Raw genomic sequence first — 20,682 nt, 5'->3', positions numbered from 1 at the left:
GCCAACCTAAGGGGAAAAAGGACCCCGATCTACAGATGAGGAAACTGAGGCTCAGAAAACCTGAGGGACTTTCCCCACAACTGGTAAGTGGCTGAGTCGCTTCTACGTGCTGGACTACCGATAGAACGCGCCAAAGTTGTACACAGCTTGCTGTGTCCTCCCGTACATCTGCTTATCTCTAGGCCTTGTGATGCTGGCAGGCTAGCCTTGCCCTCTCGCTAGCCCTCAGACACCTCCGAAGAGCACAAACCCCGCCACTTCTCGATTGCCAACCCCTGACCCCAAGAGCCGCCCAGTAACCGGTCCTTCGCTCTCCACTAGTCCGAAATGGCGACCAACGAGAAAGCAAGACCACGCCCCTTCTCTGGGAGGCGGGGCCTGAGTTCAGGCTAGAGTGATAGATGCCCGAGCCAAGTTTGAAGCCTGCTGCCAGGCGGGCTCACGCAGAAGCACAGAGCCGGTGGCGCCGCAGGTCGGGAGGAGGAGCACCGAGTGGAGGGCTCGTTTGCCGGGGCCGCCCGAGAGTCTCTTCGTCGCGGGCGTTGGGGCCGCCATCTTAGATGGCGGGAGTAAGACGAGGACGGGCGTGAGACAGGAGGGCTTCTCTGCCGCTCTCCTAGGGCCCGGAAGAGGGCCAGCTGGCCGGGCTTTGGGGCGTGTGCCCCGAGGCGCGGAGCGCGAGTGCGACGATGCGGGGACTGCCCGGGGCCCCGTCCCCTGGGCTGGGGACACGCCGAATGTGACCGCCTCCCGCTCCCTCACCCACCGCGGGGAGGAGGAGCGGACTAGACGCCGCCACCAGACGACGGGACACGGAGGCGGCTCGGCTCCTTCAGGTAGGCGGCAGGGCCAGGCCCTGGATGCCGGGGGAGCTGGGCGGCGGGGCTGAAGGGGCCGGGTTCCTCGGCGGCCCGGCCTGGGCAGCGTTGATGGAGCGACCCCGCGGCTGCCGGGTCGAGGGCCTGGGTAAGGCCGCTGTCACCCCGGGTGGCGGTGGGCGGGCGGGAGCCCTGGGGCCCGGTGTCATGGCCGGCGAGCCGAGTTTCCACATCCCCACTCAAATTTCCTTGTGTTTCGGGGAAACGTGCTAGCGCCACCCCTGTACTCGGTGCATATTCCTTATATTTTGGCAATGGGAAAATCTGCCCAGAATTGCCCCCTATCCGTGTTGTCATTCAGACGGGCGAATTCCTTTTCTTTCTGGGCGCGGAGGGGTCCCGGGCTTGCATCCTCACTCAGAGTCTGTCACTCAAGTGACACTCTTACCGGGAGGACGAGAAGAATGGGGGACGAGAGGCGGAAGTGGGTCAGTTCCCCACCACAAAGGCATAGGGGCCTCGCCTTGGGTTTCGGGACTCCGTGGGTTACTAATGGAAGGTTTGGGATGCGTATGCTGAGGTTTGGCCCTGGGATGCTTTGGACTGAAGATCCAGGGCTGTCCTTTGTGTGAAGAGAGAGCCGTCTGGACGCTTCAGTTGTGCAGCTGCAGAGGTTCTGCAGAGCTAGTCGATGCCCAGAAAGAGGAGTTTGGACATCTTGAGGGGAAAGGCGGCTGTGTTCATTCATTGTTCTCTTTCCAGGGCTCTGGGTGTGCCCTCTGGTATTCATTTCTCTGGTGGGAAGAATGTTAGTATCCCTCATGTCTCCTTGAGATGTGACCGGGTTCTAGAGGGTCAGTTAATCTAAGCAGGGATGAATTCAGCTCACGTTCTTTGAGTGTTTCTGCCTGCCTTGTCCTCTGTGGGCTGAGCGGAGGGAGCCTGCTCTTCATTCGCTCCCAAGGCGTGAAAACAATGCGCTGTGATGAGGATGGACTTACCAAGTGTTGTGGGAATTTGGAACGGCTAGTTTGCCTGGAGGAGTTGAGGTAGCTTGGACACCGGAGGGAACTTTTGCGGCCAGTTTTGGACTTGATGAGTAAGTGCTCACCAGGTGAGGAGGAGGGGAGAGCGTTCTAAGCTGAGGAAACCGCTGGTACAAAGGCATAGAGACATGCAGGAGTTGGGATGAGTTTGGGGTGCAGCAGAGAATCTAGGGTGCAGGAAGGAAGTGGTGAGAGATGGGTGTCTAAAAGAATATTTGTCTAGATTGTGAAGGCTCTTTGTTCCAGAGTGAACTAGTTGATATAATTTGATTAAAGGAGTATTGCTATTTTTTTTCTTTCTGGTAAGTATTTTTATCCCTTGTCTTTATATTGAAGCTGATCGTAATTGAAAAGACTTACTTTGTTAAACCCATTTAAGAACATTTTTGGTTAAGTGCTTTTATGTCAAATGTTTTGCACTTACACAATGGTGAATGAACTGAGCTCCTGTTCTAGGTGTTCCTGCAAGAGATTCTTCTGAGGTTTTGCTTGCTCACCAGTAAAACTTTATACATATAGTGCACACTGCTAATACTGCATTTTAAATGGCTGTTGGCAAGAAAAAGCATGCTCCCCGGTCATGTAGAAATTGGAAGATTATATAAAAAAGCTGAAAAGTGTAGAATGCAAGTATTTTTAATTTATTAAGTGTGTTGTATATAGTAAACTTTCTTTGCATAGATTCCGTGGTTTCCAATTTTGTTATAAAGTCTTCAGCTCTGTAAACATAATTTACCCCAAATTGTTGTATTGTTGTGATTAATGCTTATGCTACAGTGATTATTATTGTCTTAACAGACTTCAGCTTGAAGTTCCTAAGTTTGTTGTCTAGGGTTGTGATGATTATATGCCACTGAAGAACATTAAGATACTTTTGGCTTGTTTTCACCCTTATCACTTCAAGGGCTAAGCTGTTTAAAATGCAACAGAAACATTTGACCCAGTTGAACATTGGATACTTGGGGAAATAAACCTGTTACTGTTTCTGCTGGAAAAGCTTATCTTTTAGGTATGTGGTGTTTGTGATTAGAAATTGTAGTGCAGTTGCTTAGCCTTGTTAATAAAACTCTTGTCAGTTGAAGAGTGTAAGCCTTCAAAGTAGAAGGCTTCAGTGAAATACACTAGAACATATTTTATCGGATTTGGTTTAGCAGAAAACAGGGAAACATTAAACTGGTCATTTGCGATGAAAAGTATCTAAAAGATGAAATGGAGAGTGGGTAATTAAACATCAGGTATGGTATTACAACTGCTCTGAAACTAGTTGTAGTTAGTTTAAAACATGCCATTTGTGAAATCCAAAGTAGGTGGTTTGCTCTGAAGTTTAAACAACTTGTTAGAAGTTAAATTTGGCTTTTCCATAAGCAGTAGTGACTTATTAAATGGAAAATACAATTAGTAACTTTAAATTACTATCTCAGGTAGTTTGTTAGTAAATATATGATACTACATTTTAATTTCAGATAAAACTTTGTTAGTAACCTACTTCCTAAAAATAGAAAAATGTTACATGAGGGAGGGCTTTTGTTTGCATGTTAGGAACATAATAGGCCATACATAATAATCCTGATCTTGGGAGGAGCTTGTTAACCAAACAGCATGCCTTAATGTTGACTTGCAGAAGAGAATTTTAAATATTGCTTTTGAAAGGCAGTGGACTGTGTGACAGTAGGGGGTTATGAAACCACAAAATGGAACTTGCAAGGGTTTTTCGTTTTTCAAATTGTACAGATCGTGGAAATCATTTCTTTAAAACTATGGTTGGAAAATTGCTCACCTTGACTAAATTAATTAGAAAACCAAGGAATACTGGGCTTATTTAGGATGAGGTTGTGTAGAATTTTAGGTTACCTTATCTTGTATGTATATGAGTGTTTATGTATGTGTATCAATGGCGAAAAATTCCTATTTGCTAAACTGACTAGGTGCTAAATGTAACCCTAGATGTTTGTGTTACAATTTAGTTAGTATTTTTAGTATAAGGCTAAACTACCTTGCTTATCATCCTCACAATTGTAATGACTAAGGTATTCTTGCCTTAAAAGTTGAGTAAAAGTTCCTTAATTACATATTAAAGTTTTCGTTTTTTATTTTGCAGTGGTTGAATCATTTTGTTCCTCCATTTCTCCTATAATACTTGTGTAGCTCTCAATGATTTTAGTGTTTAACTTCACATCTGTTAGCCTTTCTTCTAAAATTGCTCCTAAAATCTCAGTTTAACCAAGGAAAATGTCAAGTGGGTGTTGTTTCTTTGTTATTGGTTTTGGCCCAGGCTATCTGAAGTCTCTTTGGCAAATCACTCACAAAGTGTTAATTGCTTCACATTCCAATCAGTGTACATAGTTTTTCTTGAGGAACAGTTGACACATAGTTTTATTTTTAGACCAGATTCTAAGGGATCTTATTTGGTGGGGATTAGCAATACTAAAGCTAGTTTCAAATTGTAAAATCGTTGTGATTTTTAGATTGTTTGCATTGGTTAAGGAATGGGAAGCAGCAGGCAAGGACATTGTTTTAGGGGAACTCAGTATGCTAATTGCTGGTGAGGACCTTGTGGACTGTACAGGTGTCCTCTTCCTCCTCTTTCTACCAGTTGGATCTCATTTATTGTCATAAAATAACACGCATAAGAACATTTTGACTGTTGTAATCAAGGTGTTCTTTCCTATTTATTTTCTTTCATCCTGCTATGGAAAGCAAAAGTGATCTGATTCTTTGAAGCTGCCCAGTAGTAGGCATCACATTTGGACAAAGTGTTTACCTTTTTTCATCCATATACCTTTTTTTTCTTTTTTAAATATTTATTTATTTATTTATTGGGAGAGTGCAAGTGGGGGAGGGGCAGAGAGAAGGGGACAGGATCTGAAGCGGGCTGAGAGGCTGACAGCAGTGAGCTTGATATGGGGCTTGAACTCACGAGCCGTGATATTATGATCTCAGCCAAAGTCAGATGCCACCCAGGTGTCCCCATCCATGTACATTTCTGATGGAAGAGTCAGCCTAGTTAATGTTTATGTCAGTGTCTTTAAAATGATGAGTTTTCTTTTTTTTTTTATTGGTTGTTTTTTAAAGTAATCTCTATCCCTAATGTGGAGCTTGAATTTACAACCCCGAGATCAAGAGTCGCATGCTTTACTGACTGAGCCAGACAGATCTTAATCTAGGTATTTTTGAGGCATCCTTTTAGCCATGGGCAGCTTTTAGCATCTGCCCTTTACCTAGATTTGGGATGGATGAAATTCTGAATTTTCCCTGGAAGGATGTGACTTTTGTTTTCTGTAGCAAATCTCATTAAGAAGCTCAGAGTTTCTAGGAGAGGCATTTCTCTGGATCCAGAAGATCATTCAGAAAGGAGCTATCATTTGCATTAAAGAGAATTTGTTACAATAGAAAAGACTGGAAAGAGTTCAAAAGCCCAACAATAATGACTAAGTTAGGGGCACCTGGGTGGCTTAGTGGGTTAAGTGGCTGACTTTGGATCAGGTCTTGATCTCCAGGTTTGTGAGTTCTAGCCCTGCATCGAGCTTTGCACTGATAGTGTGGATTCTGCTTGGGATTCTGTGTCTCTCTCTTCTTTGTTATCTCTCTCCTCCCCTTCCCCCTTCAAAATAAATAAACTTTAAAAAGTGATTAAATAAACTGCAGTACAGCCATTTGATGGAGCACTATACTTGTCATTAAGTATGGATTATATGAAACATTGATGACATGGAAAATGCTGAACACAAAATTACATATCTGGAATGATTACAGTTGTATATAAAAAAAAAAACAGTGGAATGTTATTCAGTAGTAAAAAGAAATGGTGTACTGATACATTCTCCAACATGTATAAACCTTGCAAACATGTTAAATGAAAGAAGCTAGTCATAAAAGTCCACATTTTGTATGATTCCTTTTATATGAAATGTCCAGAATAGGCCAATCCAGAGACAGAATGTAGGTTAGTGGTTGCCAGGGACTGGAGGGAGTGGGGAGTGGGCAGGGGCAGTGATAGTTGTTTTTGTGGTTTTTTTTGTTTGTTTGTTTTTGTTTTTGGTGGGAGTGATGAAATGTTCTAAAATTGATTGTGGAGATGGATGTGCAACTCTGAATATAATAGCCATTGAATTTTACATTTCAAGTACTTGATTTGTATGGAATGTGAATTATATCTCAAGCTGTTTTAGAAAAAATCTCAAAACCTACATATAGGAAGAAAATACATGTAGATGTTAACAATGGTTGTTAAAGAGTAGAAATAAGGATAATGTTCTTTATACTTTCTATATTCTCTGAATATGTTACTTTTATGATAGAAAAATACATTTAATAAAGTTAATTGTATTCATGGTGTGGGTCTTCATGTTTACTCCAAACATTCAGTCACTGTCAGATTCCATTCACAACTATGTTTTTGAGCTTCTTTCAGCCATTTTCTGCTTTCTCCAGATTAATTCAGGCTTTTATTACTATTTGCCTTACGTATTGTTAGAACCTCTAAAGTAAACTCCTTTTTCTTCTTAATATGCCAGGGCTTTCTCCACATTAGTGTCAGATTCACTTTCTTACTGTGCAGATTCTTAAAAATTAAAAATTTAAAAATTTATTTATTTTGATAGGGAGAGAGAGCGCAACAGAGGGAATGGAAGAGAGAGGGAAAGAGAATGCCAAGCAGGCTCCACAGGTGCTGTCAGCACATATCCCGAAGCAGGACTCGAACCCATGAACCATGAGATCATGACATGAGCCTAAGTTAAGAGTCAGATGCTCAATTGACTGAGCCACTCAGGCCATCCTCTTAAAAACTAAATTTTATTAATTTTCTTGAATAGATAATACTGTCTCATGCCACAAAAGTCAAAGGATACAGAAAGTTAGGCTGAGTAAATAAAGTTGTGCAGAGTAATTCTACCTCCCCCATTGTTCCCCAGCTACCCAGCTTTCTTTCATGGAGGGAAATAATGGGGTTTTTATGTATCCTATTTTGTGATGATAACAATATAGTGAAGATGTGCTGGTCTTACTTCCATTGCCTATTAGACTAAGCAGTTCTTGTTTTTATGTCTTACTAATAGAGATTCCTCATACTTTTTTTTATTTTTTTTTAAGCACTTACGTAGGTGCAGGCCATTGTGCTTCGTGCAGGATGAGTAAGGCAGATTCCTGCCTTCTGCGACCTTATCCTAATTAGAGAGTGACACAATTTCCTCACTTTTATCTGTTCCTCTTTTAAGAGCCATTTTGAACACCCATCTTCTAAATATTTCCTGATCTTTTTCTCTTTTTCTTTTTTTCTTTTTCTCACTCATTATGTTTCCTTCCTTGAGGCCCGCCATAAAACCCTTTGCATTTATTTTTCTTATGGCCTTTATCATATAACCATTTGTGAGCTCACCATCCCATTAGATTATAATCTGAAATTAATGCTTCCTACTCAATATGCAATTTCTCTTTTATTAATATTTGTTAAAAATTTTTCCCTTTCAGAGGCTGAGGAACCAGGCCCAGGTGCTTCAGTGAAAGTGTTGTGTCTAAATTCCAACACTTAATTCTAGGGTTTTTGAGAGAGAAAAAAATGAGTGAGTCCATGAGCAGGAGAGAGAGAGAATCTTAGGCAGGCTCTACACCTAGCATAGAGCCCCCTGTGGGGCTCTGATCTCCCGACAGACAGAATCCAAAGCAGGCTCCAGGCTCTGAGCTGTCAGCACAGAGCCCGAAGCGGGGCTCGAACCCATGAACTGTGAGATCATGACCTGAGCTGACGTCAGACACTTAACTGACTGAGCCACCTGGGCGCCCCTCTAGAAGATTGTGTCTTAACTTTGACTACCCAGAGTTTAGCATAATGGCTGACACCTGATTGCAGCCATTTCATTGACTGGAAGGTGCTAAATAGTGTTTATTGAATTGAATTTTTGTGTAGATGTCTTACAACTCTGGCTAGACTTAACTTCCTTAAAGGTGGAGCATATCTTACTCTTGGTTATGAATTCCCAGTTCTTAAAACTTTGTCTTCATTACATAACATTAATTGAATGAGTGGAGATTCAGAGGTTAATCACCTGTGGACTTAGTTCCTACTGCCCATCACAAGCACACAAATGCTTACTATTAAAAGGATATACTTACTAAACTTGTACTCAGAACTTTGTTACTTAGGATATATGTTGAAGGAGTTATTTTGCTTAGCTTCCCTTCTATGAGGCATTATTTGTAGACTGCTCTGGGTTCTCACTGCCAGCTCCTTGAGGATGTTTGCCTGCTTTAGCACCTCCTTGATTCATGGGCTCAAGCACTCTTGTCATGCTGGCTGTTTACTTCTGCATTCATAGGCTTTATACACGGAACAGCATTTTAACCAGAGAGAATGTGAGGGGATACATGATGTTCTACCTTCCTTCGTGTTAGTGTAGACTGGAATTAGAGTGCAGTTGTGAATTGTGAGAGTAGAAATCATGACCTTTATGACTAATATTTAGCTGACAATGTGAAACGGGCCCCTCAGGCTTTTTGGGGCCTGGGACAGGTAAACTATATATAACCTAAAATTTACCATTTTAACCGTATTTGAGTGTACTATTCAGTGGCATTATATTACATTCACAGCATTGTGCAACCATCACCACTATTTATTTCCGGAACATTTTCGTCATCCCAAAGAGAACCCTGTACCCATTAAACAAAGCTCCCCATTCCTCCCTTCCTCCAGCCTCTGGTAAATTCTACTTTCTGTCTATGAATTTGCTCATTTCAAGTACCTCATGTAAGGGAAAATCATACAATGTTTGTGATTTTGCATCTGGTTTATTTTAATGTGTTTCTAAAGTCTATCCCTATTGTACCATGTATCAAAATTTCATTCCTTTTTATGGCTGAATAATGTTTCTGTGGGTGTGGTTGCATGTTAAATATTTTGTTTATACAGTCATCTGTTGATGGATTCTTGTTTCCACCTTTTGTCTGTTGTGAATAATGCTGTTATGAATATTTGTTTATAGGTATCTGTTTGAGTCTTTGCTCTCAGTTCTTTTGAGTGTACTAGGAGTGGAATTGCTGGTTCATATGATAATCTGGTTTTAACTTTTTGAGGAACTGCCACTGTTTTCATAGCAACGGCCCCATTTTACATTTATACCAGTAATACACAAGGGTTCCAATTTGACAAGGGTTCATATCCTTGTCAACACTTTTATTTTTCCTTTTTTGACAATAATTATCCTAACGGATGTGAAGTGGTGCTAAGCTTTTTTCTTACTGCTGATTAAATCTAATGAGCAAACAGGAAGCTTAGAAGTTGGCTATATTTGCATCTCTTGGACTTTTTTCACCCTTATAAATGTATTTGTATGTAATGCTCTTTAGAGAGATATCACACAATTAATGACTCATCTTTTTTGAAAAGAATAAACTTGGGGCGCCTGGGTGGCTCAGTCGGTTAAGCATCCGACTTCAGCTCAGGTCACGATCTCGCGGTCTGTGAGTTCGAGCCCCACCTTGGGCTCTGGGCTGATGGTTCAGAGCCTGGAGCCTGCTTCCGATTCTGTGTCTCCCTCTCTCTCTGCCCCTCCCCCATTCGTGCTCTGTCTCTCTGTCTCAAAAATAAATAAAGGTTAAAAAAAAAATTAAAAAAAAAACTTTTATCATCCTTTTATTTTTTTATTTTCTTTTATTTATTTTCTTTTATTTTTTTTCATCCTTTTAATCTAAAGTGTATTCAGTCAGGGACGCCTGGGTGGCTTAGTCGGTTAAGCGGCCGACTTCGGCTCAGGTCATGATCTCACAGTCCGTGGGTTCGAGCCCCATGTCGGGCTCTGTGCTGACAGCTCAGAGCCTGGAGCCTGTTTCAGATTCTGTGTCTCCCTCTTTCTCTGACCCTCCCCTGTTCATGCTCTCTCTCTCAAAAATAAATAAATGTTAAAAAAAAAAAAAAAGTGTATTCAGTCAACCAGTGAAAGATGATTTCAGTTAATCCTGAGTGATAAGATCTATAAAGTGAAAAAAGGAGGGTACTAAAATTAGTATAAAAAGATCTCATCTTTATAAAGAAAAATATTTACAAGTATATATGCATAGAAAAGATTGGATGCATATGTCCATAAATGTTGGCAAGAGCCATCTATAGGTTAGTTTTTGTATTTTTCCATATTTTTAAGCCCGCTCCCCATGAACATGTATTTGGTAATTAGTCATTGTATCTTTTAAAAAAACTAATAGGTTGGAAAATATAAATTATTATGAAAAGCTTGTGTATGTATGTGCTTATGACGTCTGTACGAGATTATAAGCATGGAGAAAGTACCAAAGAATATTATTGGGTTGTTAACATAGGTTACTTGGTGGGGTTAGATGGGGGAAGAAGGGAAAGGTAAAGCAAAGAAGGGATATTTAAAAAAATATCATTTAGATGCTAAAGAAAAAATAAAGCAGAGTAAAAGTTTTAGAGGGTACCGAGGATGGGGAGGGGTTGCTATTTATAATGGGTATGTTTGTAAAATCATTAAGTATGAAGATTTAAAATAAAAGGGAAACAAAGTTGTCTAAAAAGTTAAAAAGACTGTACTACACGCTCATTTCCAGACTTTTCCTCTACTCTTATTTCCTTGATACAGTTTGGCTTTTGTTTTGCCTCTGCATTTATCTATTGAAATGGTACTCCTTCTAGTTCCAATACTACAGTGAAGTTATCCTTAACTGTCTGCCTCTTCCTCCACTAAGCTAGAAGTGATCTTTCCACACTGCAAATTCATAGTTTTATATGTCACTGCCTCCCACCCCGCCAAAGAAGGCTGCCACATTTTGTCGTAGGATTGCTTGTCATCCTGAAAGCTCTTAGCACAGTGCCTAGCACATAGTCAGTCTTGGGTAAATGATGGTTTTTTTCTTCTACTTTAAAAGCTTCTGGAAGGCAAAGGGCAATGCCTTTCTGAACTTTATATTCTTCAAAGCAACTAGCAGTTGCAAGTAGGTTCTTAGAAATTGAATGAATAGTGCTCCTTATTCTTTTCTTCTCAGTTCTATGCCTGGGTGCAGTATATATGGAAATATCTGGATCCTTAGATTATATGCTAATATTTTTATGTGGTAGGTAGTGATTTAGTATTCATGAAAAAAATTAGGATAAATATTGTAATTATGTCTTTTCTCCATTAATATTTTATTCAGATATTTGAGCACCTAATTTTATGCAGGGTGTGCCATATCGAATGATGGAGTGTAACAAGATGTAGAAAATACATATAATTCTTCTCCTAAGGCATTCATACTTTGATATGTAATTATATAGGTTATATTTTCATGTTTTGTTTTTTTAATCCTATAGTAGAGTAGCTGGGTATAATTTAAAGCTTCAATGAATTATTGGTCTAGTTACAGGGAAGACTTGTGCACATATCCTTGTCTTAAAATTATTTTTTTTTAATTTTTTTTTAACATTTATTCATTTTTGAGAGTGAGAGACAGAGCATGAGCGGGGGAGGGGCAGAGAGAGAGAGAGGGAGACATAGAATCAGAAGCAGGTTCCAAGCTGTCAGCACAGGGCCGGATGTGGGGCTTGAACTCAAAGACTGCGAGATCATGACCTGAGCTGAAGTCGGATGCTTAACCGACTGAGCCACCCAGGTGCCCCAAGAAAATTATTTTTGAAAAATTGATTTAAAATACTTTCAGAGGGGTGCCTGAGTGGCTCAGTCGGTTAAGTGTCCGACTTTGACTCAGGTCATGATCTCACGGTTTTTGAGTTCAAGCCCCATGTCAGGCTCTTGAGGACAGCTCAGAGCCTGAAGCCTGCTTTGGATTCTGTTTCCCTCTCTCTCTGACCTTCGGCTGCTCACACTCTGTCTCTTCCTCTCTCTCAGAAATAAATGGACATTAAAAACATTAAAAAAAATATTTTCTGAAAAGTATTTCAGGCACCTGGGTGGCTCAGCTTTCGACTTGGGCTCAGGTCATGATCTTACAGTTTGTGAAATTGAGCCCCGCATCAGGCTTGTGCTGACAGTGCGGAGCTTGCTTGGGATTCTCTCTCTCCCTCCCTCTCTGCCCCCACCCCCCCAAAGGAATAAACTAAAAATATATATTTCCTGAAGAAAAAAAGTTACTGTCGATTTTACAGGTGACTTAGCTATAATTCTTACAAGTTCTTTTTTTTTTTTTTTTTTTCTTTTTGGTTCTTCCAAGTTCTTAAAGCAAGCAAGGTGTGTACCTTTGAGGGTAGAGCGAAAGACTAAGGAAATCTTTTCTATGTGAGAGCCATTGACTCTGGAAGGAATTATAGGAGAATCAGATGGTTACTTCCTGAAATTGTTCTGACAAGTTGTAAACATGAAGGAATACCTCCTATGTCAAGGGTAAATTCCAGTGTCTGCCTGTGCTAGTGTGCAGAATAGTGGATTTACTTATTTTATATATCATGTCTTTATTCTTTTTTTAAATTTTTTTTTTTTTTTGACGTTCATTTATTTTTGAGACAGAGAGAAACAGAGCATGAACAGGGGAGGAGCAGAGAGAGAGGGAGACACAGAATTTGAAACAGGCTCCAGGCTCTGAGCTGTCAGCACAGAGCCCGACGCGGGGCTCAAACTCACGGACCGTGAGATCATGACCTGAGCCGAAGTCGGACGCTCAACCGACCAAGCCACCCAGGCGCCCCTATCATGTCTTTATTCTTGAGGAAGGCAGATGCTATTTTTTAATTGCTGATTATGCAAGATTTGCCACTAAAATTCATGCCTTTTATGTGGAATAGAAATTAGTGATCCCTAGCTGGCTTGGTAGAGCACATGACTCTTGATATTGGGGTGGTGAATTCAAGCCCCACAGTGGGTACAGAGTTTACAGTTAAAAAAAAAAAAAAAGGAGAAGAAATTTGGTGGTACAAGGTAAAGTCATTTCCAGGCATTAACTCAGCAGAGTGAGGTATCTGGGTGGTTTTTGTTTCCCTTCCTTCCTCTTTGACTACGTGTCCATCTTTATTGCCTGGCCATCCGAATGATCATAGGCCATATTTCATTTGTGTGAGGTATATTTTGGTACTTGTGTTAATGGTATGCTTTGTAAATGGGTCTGTTCATTTTAAAAATTAAAAAAAATTTTTTTAATGTTTATTTTTGGAAGAGAGAGACAGACAGAACATGCATGAGCAGAGGAGGAGCAGAGAGAGAGAGGAGACACAGAAACTGCAACAGGCTCCAGGTTCTGAGCTGTCAGCACAGAGCCTGATGCGGAGCTCAAACTCCTGAACTGCAAGATCATGACCCGAGCTGAAGTGAGACACTTAACCCACTGAGCCACCCAGGCGCCCCAAGGGTCTGTTCATTTTAAAATTAGCAGTTGCTGCCTCAATAAAGAAACTGACAGGTTTGGAGATGAAAAGTAAAACTTTGGCTAAAAAAGAGTTCAAAGTGACTTTAAATGAAAAACTAATTTGTGTCAAGAATTAAAAATGAAATTGTTCTCAGAGGTCCTTTACTGTGGAGCTGATTGCTTTAACATATTGTTTTGAACTAGCTAATTTTTAACTTCCATTTTTAAACTGATTACCTTTTAAAAATTACAATCTTTTATAAACTTGGGCAGCTCCTGCTTGCTAACTTCTAGAAGGGTAGAGTGTCACATTTCCTCATGTGCCTTTATGCTGCCCAGTCATCTGATGAAGTTGCCAATTTGTGGTCAGAAATTGAGAAAGAGGAGTGAGGAAACTCAAAATATTGACACACACACTACCTTGCAGTGCATCAGAATGCCCTTTTGGACTGGTTGGAAAACTGTAACCTAAGACTTTTCCAAACTAGACATATTATTTCCTAGCTTGGATGAGATGACATTTGATTTCTTAAGTATTTGAGCATGTCTGTCAGAAACATTTTATGTGTGAGAATGATTTTTTCCAGGATTGTGTGACCAATTGAATTAAAAAAAAAAAAAAAAGAAAAGAAAGAAAAAACAAAACACTTACTAAAGAAAGTTTGGGAAAATTTTGAAAAATTGATCACCAAATGTCTCAGGTGGATCGAAGCTGGACAGAAGAAAGGAATGAGCTTAAAGGAGAAGTGAATAGTGAAGTTGCATTATAAGCACATTAAAATATGAGCATTCAATTATGTTTTCGCTCTGCCGCCAAAAAAGATTTTTAATAGTGCAGGCAGTTTCAGCCACCGTTACTCATAGTATATGTTCTTGTGAGATTTTGATTGTATTTGAAAAAAGTGAATCTATTCTTTTGTTATTCTCAATTCTCGCAAGCCTTATAGTTTGACTATGGCACAGTTAAGTGGGATTCTTTTGTTTAAAGATCTTTTGTTTTTTAAATGATCCCTATAGATAATAGCTTACCTTTGTTGACTGACTACTACCTGCCGTGTTCTTTTAAAAGTTGGCCTTAATTCATTTAATCTTCCTAACAACCTGATGATGTAGTAAATTATGATCTTTATTTTAAAGAGGAAGGTGCAGAGAGATGGAGTAAATACCCTAAATACAGGCCATCTACTTAGGCAAAGATTAGAGGGATTTTCTAGGGTAATTTTGACTCCATCCTACACCCTATCTTCACCCTAGAATTTAACCTCTAGGTATGCTGCACACTTAGTGTTTGTGTTAGAATTCTGGGAATGTCATCCACTTTATACTTTTCTTTATGATCCATAGTAGTTTTATTTCCTTCTATTATTAACCCCTCCTAATCTTTGTATTACTTTTTTACTTTTAAGTTTATTTCTTTATTTTGAGAGACAGAGTAGGGGAGGGGCAGAGTGAGAGAGAGAGAGGGAGAATCCTTAGCAGGCTCTGCACTGTCTGCGCAGAGCCCAATACGGGGCTTGAACTCACAAACTGAGATCATGACCTGAGCCAAGATCAAGAGTTGGATGCTTAACCGACTGAGCCACCCAGGTGCCTCTTCCCCCCCACCCCCCGCCCCGTATTACTTTTTAAACTAAATTATGAAATTATTTGAGGGCGGGGATCCAAGACTTAAACTAATTTGCCTGTCCAAGTACTCATTTTTCATAGAACCCTCAGGTATATCCTCTTTGAAGAGTTTTCTTTCCTAAACTTTTGTTGACCTAAATAGAAATACTTATTGCCTGTATTCTTTTTTCCTGTAAGTTGGTAATGAACCATTTTGCTATTACTTTATATGTGAAAACTTTTCTTCAATATTTGATGTAGGGATTTAGTTTAAGATTCTTCTTTCTAAAATAGGTTTTATTTCACCACTAATCAGTGTTTCTTTTTTTTTTTCTTTTTTTTATTTTTTAACATTTATTTATTTTTGAGACAGAGAGAGACAGAGCATGAATGGGGAAGGGTCAGAGAGAGGGAGACACAGAATCTGAAACAGGCTCCAGGCTCTGAGCAGTCAGCACAGAGCCCGACGCAGGGCTCGAACTCACGGACCGCGAGATCATGACCTGAGCCGAAGTCGGCTGCCCAACTGACTGAGCCACCCAGGCGCCCCACTAATCAGTGTTTCATAAACTTCCAGGAAATATCCTTATCACTTATGTGTAAAGTGGACCCAGTTTATGCAAGTGCTTTGGGTGAGGATTGTGAGCCTACACTGAAGCCTTTAAAGCTTGGGGTGATTAGGGGTACTCACCTAATGTTTTATCTTAAACATTTATCATTTAATGGAGGGACTTCTGTCTTTGGAAAGTTTTCTGTGGTAATTTTGCCAACTTTTTTTAAGTTTATTTATTTTGAGAGTGAGACAGAGTGAGTGGAGAAGGGGCAGAGAGAGAGGGAGAGAGGGAGAATCCCAACCAGGCTCCATACTGCCAGCACAGAGCATGTTGTGGGGCTTGAACTCATGAAATAGTGAGATCATGACCAGAGCCCAAACTGGTGGGAGTTGGATGCTTAACCGACTGAGCCACCCAGGCTCCTCAAATTTTGCCAGTTCTTATGCTTGGAATTTTATATGATAGATGATATTGAAAAATGAGCATAGTGGAAGGATATCTAAAATGATTGTGTTGGCTTTTGTTACTTTAAAGCTTCATTATACAATTAAGTAATTAAAATTCAGTAGAGAAACATCTTTGGAATTGTATTGTGATCAGAATGGCTGTTAGTCATTAATAATTATGAACTACTTAATTTCATTGTTACCATTTGTCCTACTTTATATTCACAGTTTATTTTCTAATTTTCTGATTTATCAGAAAGATACTTAAATATTAAAATACTTAATTAGTTTACTGGTTAAAATGCAAACTGACATACACTTAAAACTGTGTACCGGGGCACCTGGGTGGCTCAGTTAAACGTCTTGACTTAAGTTCAGGTCATGATCTCAGGGTCCATGAGTTTGAGCCCTACATCGGGCTCTGTGGTGAGAGCCTGGATGGAGCCTGCTTCAGATTCTGTGTCGCCCTCCCTCTGCCCCTCCCCCACTCAGTCTCTCTCTCTCTCTCTCTCTCTCTCTCTCTCTCTCTCAAAAATGAATTTAAACGTTAAAAAAAAAACAACAACTCTGTACCGTATAATGCTACTACAGCTTTTATCTGTATTTTACTTAAAGAGCAGTGAGTTAGGATATTACCTATTTTCCTTAAGCATCAAGTCACTATAAGTTGTACATGGTATTTGGCTTATTTTCTCTTATCTTTGATATTAATTTTTTTTAAGTTTATTTATTTTTGACAGTGTGAGCATGTGCATGAGCATGGGAGGGGCAGAGAGAGAGAGAGAGAGAGAGAGAGAGAGAGAGAATCCTAAGTAGGCTCCGCGCTCCGCAACACGGGGCTCCATCCCATGAACCGTGAGATCATGACCTGAGCCAAAATCAAGAGTTGGGTGCTTAAGCGACTGAGCCACCCAGATACCCCTCTTATCTTTGATATTAAATCTAATTTCTCCTATCTTGGCAAAATAAAAATAAACTTTTTGAGGAAATAAGTCCAAGCAGAGAGGCATTTTCCAAAAAGTTACATTGGTTAATTGTAGGTAATTTAGCGGTGTGTTGATATCATGCATAAGTCCAAGTTATAGACTAATGGGTAAAGCATTCGGAATTGCCCCATGCAGTTTCTGCAGAGGATCTCTGGGAATATGTAGACACTTTGCAAAGAGCAAATGAATAAGATCGTGTATAGCTAATGTTATTCTAAGTAATGTGAAAGATAAGGTCTTTCACAGTTGATCTGTACTTTGGAACCTAGTGCCTAATTTTGAACACAGTAACTTAGTGGTTAAGAGCTTTAGGCTTTGAACTCAGAAAAACCTAGGTTGGAGGTTTAGGGACTATTAGAATAGTTTCTGATTATTGTAATCAATAGAACCACCATTGCTTGTATACCAAGTGGTAATAGGTAACATTTCTTTCTCAGGCTAACACTATGTGCTTCCCATATATTATTTAACCTTTACATGTTATAAAACATGCCAAGTAGAGGAGAAAGAAATATAAGTAAATCTTAACTTTAGATGTCAGTAAGTAAAAGGCTATTTAAAAATACAGGCACCTTAGGGGCACCTGAGTGTCTCAGTTGGGTAAGTGTCTGACTTCGGCTCAGGTCATGAACTCACGACTCTGAGTTTGAGCCCCTTTGTTGAGCTCTGAGCTGCTTCTGATTCTGTGTCTCCCTGTGTCTGCCCCTCCCCCACTCACGCTCTGAGTCTCTCTCAAAAATCATTGAAAAAAAATTTAAAAAAATATAGGCACACTAGTGTAATCAGGTCACTAATGCCAGATGCAGACTTTTATTTTTTATTTTTATTTTTTTTTAAATGTTTATTTTTGAGAGAGAGAGAGAGACAGAACATGAGTGGGGGAGGTCAGAGAGAGGGAGACACAGAATCTGAAGCAGGCTCCAGACTCTGAGCTGTCAGTACAGAGCCCAATGCGGGACTCAAACTCATGAACCGCGAGATCGTGACCTGAGCCAAAGTCGGACCCTTAACCGACTGAGCCACCCAGGCACCCCCAGATGCAGACTTTCAGAGCTCTTGCACCAGTTCTTCTTACTCACTCTTTTCAAAACAGGGAGAAACTCAAGGCAGCTAGATAAAATTACAACAGAATTTTAGCTCTAGAGTTGTGCCCAGATTATTTTGATGTATAGGAATTCTTTCATATTGACTAATATTCAGAATTAGTGAGTCATGGTTTATAGTTCAGTCTTCTATTTACATGGAGATTTATAAAAAATATTTTTTTAATGTTTATTTATTTTTAAGAGAGACAGACTGCGAGTGGGGGAGGGGCAGAGAGCACGGGAGACAACAGAATCCAAGGCAGGCTCCGGGCTCCAGAGCTTGCATCAGGGCTCGGGCTCGAACTCACGAACTGTGAGATCATGACCTGAGCCGAAGTAAGAAGCCTAACCGACTGAGCCACCCAGGCACCCCATGTTGAGATTTTATCCAACCTGCATTTATTACTAACTCTGGAGAGAACGTTTTTGGAATGAAGGTAAAAAAGAATGACTTAAAAGGAATTTATCGAGTCTTCACTGTATTTGTCTTAAATCCTTATCCATTTGTTGCAGATTGTAAGAGTTAGCTTTCTGGATAACAGATTATATATTTTTGATACATGTTATATTCTATAACATTTAAAGAATAGAAAGGCAGGCCAAGTTAGAAAAACCAGTAGAAATAAAACTGGTCTAAGGTAATGAATTTAAATGAAACTTAATTATTTAGAAGTGAAGTAAAAATCTTTTAAATATGAAGAATAAATTGCTTGCGATATATAAGACATGGTATGTATTTTTCTGTCCTCCACAAACAGGTATGATGCATTACTTATAAACAATATTTATTTCAAAGTAGTATAATAGCAATAGCATTAAATTTTTTTTTTTTAATTATTTTTTTAAATGTTTATTTATTTTTGAGAGAGGAAGAGAGCGTGAGCAGGGGTGGGACAGAGAGAGAGGGAGACACAGAATCTGAAGCAAGCTCCAGGCTCTGAGCTGTCAGCACAGAGCCCAATGCGGGGCTCGAACTCATGAACCATGAGATCATGACCTGAGCCAAAGTTGAAAGCTCAACTGACTGAGCCACCCACGTGCCCCTTATATTTTTTATTTTTTGAATCAGTTATAATAGAGCTGTAATTTACAGTCTGAGGATTTTAATTTTTTGTTTGTTTTGCTTATTTTAAATTGAGACTAAGTCTTTTGAATTTCACATTTTCTTCATCTAAGGAAGAGATAGGAATATTACCTGCTTTAGCCTGATTCTAACAAGCCTGTGAGGTAATGGAGAGGAGAGCTGAATAAATTGTGAGGCTTGTAAAATTATAAGTTCTCTTGATTGAAATATACTTTCTGAAATCAGTTTCAGCTGTACAGAATGCATTGCTACATTCTCAGAAACTTAAGTTTTAGGGTGCCTGGGAGACTCAGTCTGTTAAGTGTCTGACTCTTGATCTCAGCTCAGATCATGATCTCAGGGTCGTGACTTCAAGCTCTGTATTGGGCTCTGTGCTGGGTGTGAGGCCTACTTAAAAAAGAAAAAAAAGAAACTAGGTTTTAGATAGATTTTTAAGAAGTTCCTAAAGCCGTATTTAACGCTAGCGTGCTGGCTACCTTAGGTATTTTTGCCTTACCACTTTAATAGTTTCAAGTGAAATATAAGATAGTATTTGAAGAAAAACTCAGAAATGAGGTTTTTCTGAGTGTCTAATTATAACTTCTGATTTGTTGAGACATTTTTGAAGAAAATTTAAAACGTGATTGAAGTATTTACATTTTTGGGGTGTGTGTGTGTGTTTTCCTCCTCAGAGAGGCAATAAATAGTTAAGATTTATTTGGCACATTGGCTTGGCTGATGTAGGGAGAGGGTGAAACAAAGTCAGCCTTGAGTCCAAGTTCGCCCACTGCTTCTTGACTCTTAGACATAAGGTATTAGGACTTTTTGATTCTTGTATGCCGAACTCCTGAAAAGCTACCAGGTTTGATCAGGATTGTTATAATTGGTCTTTCTTTCTTTCTTTCTTTTTAATTTTTTTAATGTTCATTTATTTTTGAGAGAGAGAGACCGAGCGCGAGCGGGGGAGAAGCAGAGAGAAAGAGAGGGACACAGAATCTGAACCAGGTTCCAGGCTCTGAGCTGTCAAGCACAAAGCCTGATGCAGGACTCAAACTCTTGAACCATGAGATCATAACCTGAGTTAAAGTTGGACGCTTAACCAACTGAGCCACCCAGGTATCCCTAATTTGTTTTTCTTACCAGGGTTCAAAGGAATCAAACCCTATCTTTCAGGAAATGAACTGTGATAAAATGAGAAGTGTTCAGTGAGTGTCCTAGTCTATCTCTAGAATTTGGTCGAGTAGAATTTCCAGACAAACATTTATGCCTCAAATTAGGCTTTAAGGTGGGAGATGGACCTTGAAGCAGAGGACTTAGATCCCTTAAAATTATACACTAAGTACTGGTAGTTACATTTTAATAATTGTAGACTTTCCAGATTTTACTTGTCCTCAGGCTACTTGTACTTTAAACATGGTCTTTGAAATCATCTGCTAAACTCAAAAACCAAAAACAACAAAACCCTCCTAGGGCTTTAAAAAAAGTTGATTTTGTTTTCTAACTTGTATTTTATTGGGGTGTCTGGGTGGCTCAGTTGGTTAAGTGTCTGACTCTTGATTTCAGCTCAGGTCATGATCTCATGGTTGTGAGATCTAGTCCCGGCCTGAGTTGAGCTCTGTGGAACTCTGTACTGGGCGTGGAGCCTGTTTAAGATTCTCTCTCCCTCTTTTTCAGCCCCTCCCCTACATGTGCCTGCTCTCTCTCACAAACTTATGTTTTGTTAATTTGGCGTGATTTATTCATTTTTAGAAATGCCTCTGAATGCAGCAATTCACTGAAATATTTCCAGAGCTAGG

At 39.9% G+C, this 20,682-nt stretch overlaps 1 protein-coding gene across 2 annotated transcripts in view; it reads left to right on the top strand.

Annotated features, from left to right (window-relative positions):
* Window positions 1–436: 436 nt before the first annotated feature.
* Window positions 437–20,682, top strand: part of RAF1 (Raf-1 proto-oncogene, serine/threonine kinase) — an 82,820-nt gene continuing 62,574 nt past the window's right edge. Inside the window, exon 1 of one of the 2 annotated variants that reach the window (XM_042979532.1) lies at window positions 437–836. The gene's annotated coding sequence lies outside the window, so the exon portion shown is untranslated. Of the gene's footprint in view, window positions 837–864; window positions 2,874–20,682 lie in introns of those variants that run through there. The other variant, XM_042979533.1, reaches the window with a different exon arrangement.

The sequence above is a fragment of the Panthera tigris genome, chromosome A2, assembly GCF_018350195.1.
Source record: "Panthera tigris isolate Pti1 chromosome A2, P.tigris_Pti1_mat1.1, whole genome shotgun sequence".
NCBI classification, from domain to species: domain Eukaryota; kingdom Metazoa; phylum Chordata; class Mammalia; order Carnivora; family Felidae; genus Panthera; species Panthera tigris.
The sequence above is the reverse complement of the archived record's forward strand: the minus strand, read 5'-3'. Positions and strand labels throughout refer to the sequence as shown.